We start from the raw sequence: 6,000 nt of genomic DNA on the forward strand, positions 1-6,000 counted from the left end.
TCCCTCTCGTTCACTTCACATGCTGTTTGCCACCACTGTGTTTGTTTGCCTTCTGTTTGCAGTTCGCTTGGGCTATAATTATTTAACGTTGCCTTGTCACTGTCTGCTCCTCTTTCCGCTCCCCTTTCCGCTCCTGTTTCCTCCCCTCTGAATCCTTTTGCCACCTCCTCGTGCCACCGCGGCTCCTGTTTCTGCTTCCTTCTTTAGTTTAGAGCTCGCGCGCGCTCTTGTAATAATATTTTAAATTAATTACAACAAACATGCATTTGCTTCTCTGCGCTGGTGTTTGTGTCCCTGTTTATCTGTGTGTGTGTGTGGGGGTGGGTGTTGGTGTGGGTGGTTGCAGCCCCTCGTCTCGTCTGCTGGTGTGTGTGCGTGTGGGGCGTGCTTTTGTGCTGCTGCCTGTTTTGTATGAAAAGTGAATTAAGGCGAATTTAGCGCGCGTCGGCCACGTCCAAAGTGCATTTGTATTAGGGATGGGCGCGTGACCTCGTTCGTGCCCCAAAACGTGATTGGATCGAAGCGAATTGAATCGAATTGCAACGGAGCGAGGCGAATCCGGAGTTCGTAGTGATTTTGAACAACTGCCATGATGGGCCCACAATCAGACTTAAGCTGTTCGAAAACGTTTTGCGAAATGACAAATGTGTCCAGGAGTTGTACACATTCCTTGGGCATACATATTATGTCCTTCGTTTGTATTTAAGTGGGCTGCGTTTCATAATAAAGCTAACATACTTAATTATATAGTCTGTCCTTTAGTAGTTTCGTTGAAAATATTACGTATACGCCCTGTAAAACATTACAAATACTGACTTGGTACCTCAAATAATCTAATACCATATATTGACTGTATCAAAATTTTGTTTGATCATAACTAGTCATGGTTTGAAATGAAATATGAATCGCAGACTAGTTTGGTTGGTCTGACAGTGTGTCCGCTTAAATTAATTGCCTAATTTTTTCGAAAATCGAGGACCATCTCTAGGGGCAGAGTGCATTTGTAAGTCCTGCTTCGTCATCGTCGCTAACTTTATCCTTCGCTGGCTGCACTAACACACTCAAGCGCACACATAGACATGCCTACATAGCGACGACACTTTCGCTGGGACAGTGTGTTAGTGTGTTTATGGTGGGTCCTTCAATTCAATGAAACGACCACGCCTACTTAGGACCAGCGCCCCTTTCGAATGAGTCACAAATACAAACACACACACACACAGGGACACAGATACTTGGATAGAACGAGATCCCCGAGCATTTGGCATTGTCTATTAGTATCTCGTTTGCGCTTCTGTTTTCTGTTCTAGTGCTTCTTTTGAAGTTTTCGCTTGCATTCGCATTTTAATTTGAAGTGCATCATTTCTGTTCTACCGTCTGAGTCTGCGGCCACAAACACACACACCTCCAGAAAGCACACACATCCACCAAGGAAGCCACCACAGACAAACAAACACAGAGACAAACAAAAAAGTGCTTATGCTCATTCATTCATTTCATTTCCCATTACAACCCAGGAGGAGCTCTCCGCATCCGCATCAGGATCCACCTGGCTCTCCTGCTCGTTATATGCACAGCTGAGGGCAAGAAAGTAGAACTGCCAATTCGACAAGTTGTATCTGAAAACTCTTTGTGAGCAAACTTATTAAATTGAAAAGCTTTTCAATACAGTTTAATTGGAACATGTTACCTTCATAACTTTCCCGGTTAAATAGAGCTAGTTCCACTTGTTGATAAAGCGTGCTCTACTTATTATGTGCTATTATTTGGTCAATTACTGTATGTGTGTGTTAGCCAGTGAGCGTACATATTAGTGTGCGTGTGCGTGTGCGTGTGCTTGTGCGTGTGTGTGTGAGCCAGAAGGGAGAACGCTGAACGGTGAGCGCAGCAACCAAACAAAAATGGTTAAAAAGCAAGCCAAGCTGGGCCAACAACAACTTCCCAACCGCCACTTGCCACTACTTTATGCCACTTCAACGCAACTCAATTGCTTTCTTTGCCTTTATGAAACTCTATGCGTGTGTCCTCCCCCCCAAACCACCACTCCACCATTCTACCAATACAGCGCCCGTTTTCTCCCTGTGTATGGTTTTATTAAAATACCCCTCCAACTCTTCGCCTTTGCCATCACTTGACTGACTCTATGCCTTCTTATTTTTTCTTCAGCATTTATGTTCTTGCAAATAATGAAAAGTGCCGCACATAAAATTTGCACAAATTATTCCGCAGCTTCCACAGTTCCTCCTCTCGGTGGAAAACCCATCCCCGATCACAACGCCTTTCTTGTTTCTCGCATTTTGTATTTTTGCCAACGCTTTACTTCTTTATTTACGCCAAATGCATTGAAAAAATAAATAAAATTATAAATGAAAGCAGGACGCGTCTTGTTTGGTTTTTCCCCACTTTTCTCTTATTTTGTTATTTTATTACTGAGTATTCCCCTTTGGTTTCGCTTTCGTCCTGCCAAGCCAGCCAACAATAAGAAGCGAAAAATACAAAAATACCGAAATACAAAAACTGATGCACAACCAACTAGTAAAAGATGGGGCTAGGATTGTGGAATAGGGGGTAGTGGGTAGGGGGTACATGGGGCAAACAGTGAGGAATAAAAGTACAATTTTCCAGAGAGCAGTTTCGAAACTGCTAGATACCCGGTATTCGTCATATAACCACCAGTTTTTCAACTGCATCCTTTCGCAAATAAAGTATAAGTTGGAAAATAAACTTTAATCACATATATTTATATATTTAATAACACACAGAATATGTTCGGGGTATAAAAATTAAATATTTGTGCGTTCAACGCAGTTTCGTGGTTTCAGGACTTTGTTTTTCTTCAATCAGATAAACAAATATGCACTCGCATAAACGTGGTTAAAAAAACCACTTGGTCATGATGATTTTTTGGTTAGCTGGTTTTTAATCGCAAGCGTACAAATTTCACGAAAAAAATTAAATATGCATTGATTGGTCAATAAAAGTGGAAGTTGTATTTTTCTCTAATTGGTTAAACTAAATACATTTGCTTGCTTTAATTCGGCCTTTTACCAAAAATTGTCAATTAAAATTGTGCTAAGCCCGAACCGATGCTATATGCAATTCCTTAAGCGAGGCTTATAAGTGGATCTACCCCTAGTTCAGCTGGATATTCAAGCGAATATGCCCCTATCCCCTGCCATTTCCGGGTAGCATTTGTGCGTGTGTCGCGGTCCCATCTCAGAGTGTTGCAAATAGTGGAATAGTCCAACGTACGTCGTAAATATTTCAACTGCAACAGCAGCAACAACAGCGAGGCAGCTCCAGCAACCATAACGAGCACAAATAGCAAACAAGGAGCAGGCGCCAAGGCGAGAAGGAGCCAAGGAGAAAGGATAAAGGCGGTGGGAGAAAGTGGATGGGCGGATGGGGAAAGGAGATGAGAGCGAGGGAGACGGCCGTTGGGTGCGGGGCGGCGAATCGATAGATTGCACCTGGTACATGCCACGCTACGCAGAAAGTGTCCCCAGTTGTCCCCAGATCCTTCGGAATGAGCAGAACCTTTAACAACCTACGACACCAACAAAACCAGCAAACAACAATAATAACACGCAGCAGCAACAAAGACAATAAAGAAGCAAAAAGGCGCCCTCTATCGGGTACACTAAACAAATACTGATAGTACTACATAATACTGACAGTACTATAATATTATACGATAAGGATAAGATTCAATATCGAATACATATATAAATGTAATAAATATATTGTTGTAAGTTTTATGAAACCCCATATGCTGCGAGAGCTTGGGATATACTACTTTCTTCCAGTGTAGCTGCAACTTTTGCCATCGCCAGCTTCTTCTCCTCTGTCGCCTTTTGGTCTCAGCTTTGAGCTCAGCAGTTTTTGGGTTCCAATTCGCTACCCCTATTCCCAGCCCCACCCCCTGTCACACCCCTAAGCCCCACCCCATTCCCCTTGGCCCCTCGCCCCTTCTAGTCCGCAATCCATGCGAAAATTTGAAGCGATTTATTTACTTTTTGCCATTGCCATTTGCCGTTTCCTCGTGTCGTTGTATTTGCCGCTTGGCTCGCACTCCCATTCGTCCTTCGTCCTTCGTCCCCTTTAGTCACCCCTTTCTCCAGCTTTCTTCCCTTGGATTCAGCTTCTTCGCTGCTTTCTGGATGCGGTGCAGCTACAAATTGAGGCATATTGGAATGGAAGGGCACTAAAGTATTTGCCTTATTGATTTGACAGCATCGGATTCAATGTAGCGATAAGGTCATAATGGAAACGGATCTTTGAACCAGGGATTTGGCCAGTGCTCGGGGACTCGGAGATCGGGCTATAAGTTGCACTATCACAGGACACAGCAACTGAGTGAGGATAACACATAAAAATATTCAACCAATATCTTAATTAGCTTGTGAATTTTCTAACCGTGCGAGTGCAACGTGCGGAACATGACTGCATGAACAGCGAACCAATTAAATTTGTCAAATTTCTGAATAATTCATAAAGGTTTTCATTCAACTTTATTTATGCAGGTACACCAATTAAGCATTTTGACTGCATTTGACCAAATGGACACGCATATTGTTCCAAGGGTGCATTCCATCCATTCTAGCTTAAAATATTTCACACAAAACAAAAATGACAAAAATCCAAGCTGCCAAGTATAAATAATATAATTTACCTGTACTTATAATTAAAAACATTTCTGTAAAAATACTATATTCCGTTAAATAGAATTAGACTCGAATTCATAACTATCCAGTCATTCAAAATAGTAAAAGGTTTTTGTATCAATATTTCATTTTCTTTCACTTCCCTTACAGGATATCCGCTGGGTCGACCAGCAATAACTTATACAGTAGCTGCGCTGGTTGTTTTCTACTTTATTGCACCAATGGTAATGGTCTTGTTTTTCATTTTTAACATTTTTTCCCTACCCGTTTTTGTTTGTTTGGATTACATCGTTGCCGTTGCCGTTGCCGTCACACCGTCAATTCGTTCGCTTTTCCTTTTTGGTTTTTCATTTTCATTTTCCATTTTATTTGGGCGCATTTGCAGCGTTATGACAAACAAGTGTCCATTTATTTGCCAAATTTAATGTTTCACCATTTTGCCAGCACTTCGCCATCCAGCTCCCTTCGATTCCGTGTAGTCTAGCCCCTCGTTGGTGACAAATTATCCTGCTTCGATTTCTCGGAGACTCCATCCATCCATCCGGCTGTAGTGCCCGCCCCAAACTCCCGATTTCGCTGCCATCCCAGGCGAACCGGACAACTGTGACTCGAATTTAATAAAAACGGGCTAATGGGAAACATTTTCTGTAGCTGTCACGCCCCCGGCCACGCCCCCTACACTCGAACAAAAGGCAGATTAAAATCAAGCCCCTGCAGTGATGAATTTGACGATATATCATTTTCATTCAGATCTGATATGTGCACTCGTATCTTCCCATGGCTATAAAGATACACTGTAGCATTGTAAATGGCTTATTTCTTTAATTCGAGGAAGCAATTTAAATTCGTTTCCTTTTTTTTGACTGTGCACCTTAATAATGCCAACTGTCGCCTATTCGAAATCTCAGCTCAGTTTAACTTGCGGACCCAGCTGAGCTCAGCGCTAAATATTTTTCAAATATTTAACAGCTTTCCGCGCCGAGCTTGCCGTTGGCTAATGCATAATTTATATGTACGAAAAAAAATTTGTCATTAGGGAAAGCGGCGCTTTTCCGTTTTCCCCTACTAATTGGCCAGGTGGGTTTGCTGGGCTGCCTGGTATAAGGATATTTTCGTTAATTAGCTGTGATGTCATGTTTGAGTTTTGAATCTCCGCCGACGCTCCGCCTTTGCCATGCGATTCCATCTGCACTTTGTTTAGGACAAAGGTATGACATAGCCATACAGCTTATACACATTTCACTTGCTTGTAAAACCATCCCGTGCCCCAGAATGCCAGAATGCCAGAATGCCGCACTTTCCACCGCACATGCCCCTGGCCAGCGGACATGTCAGG

Source organism: Drosophila erecta, unplaced genomic scaffold, assembly GCF_003286155.1.
Source record: "Drosophila erecta strain 14021-0224.00,06,07 unplaced genomic scaffold, DereRS2 tig00000000-arrow-pilon, whole genome shotgun sequence".
Lineage (NCBI taxonomy): Eukaryota > Metazoa > Arthropoda > Insecta > Diptera > Drosophilidae > Drosophila > Drosophila erecta.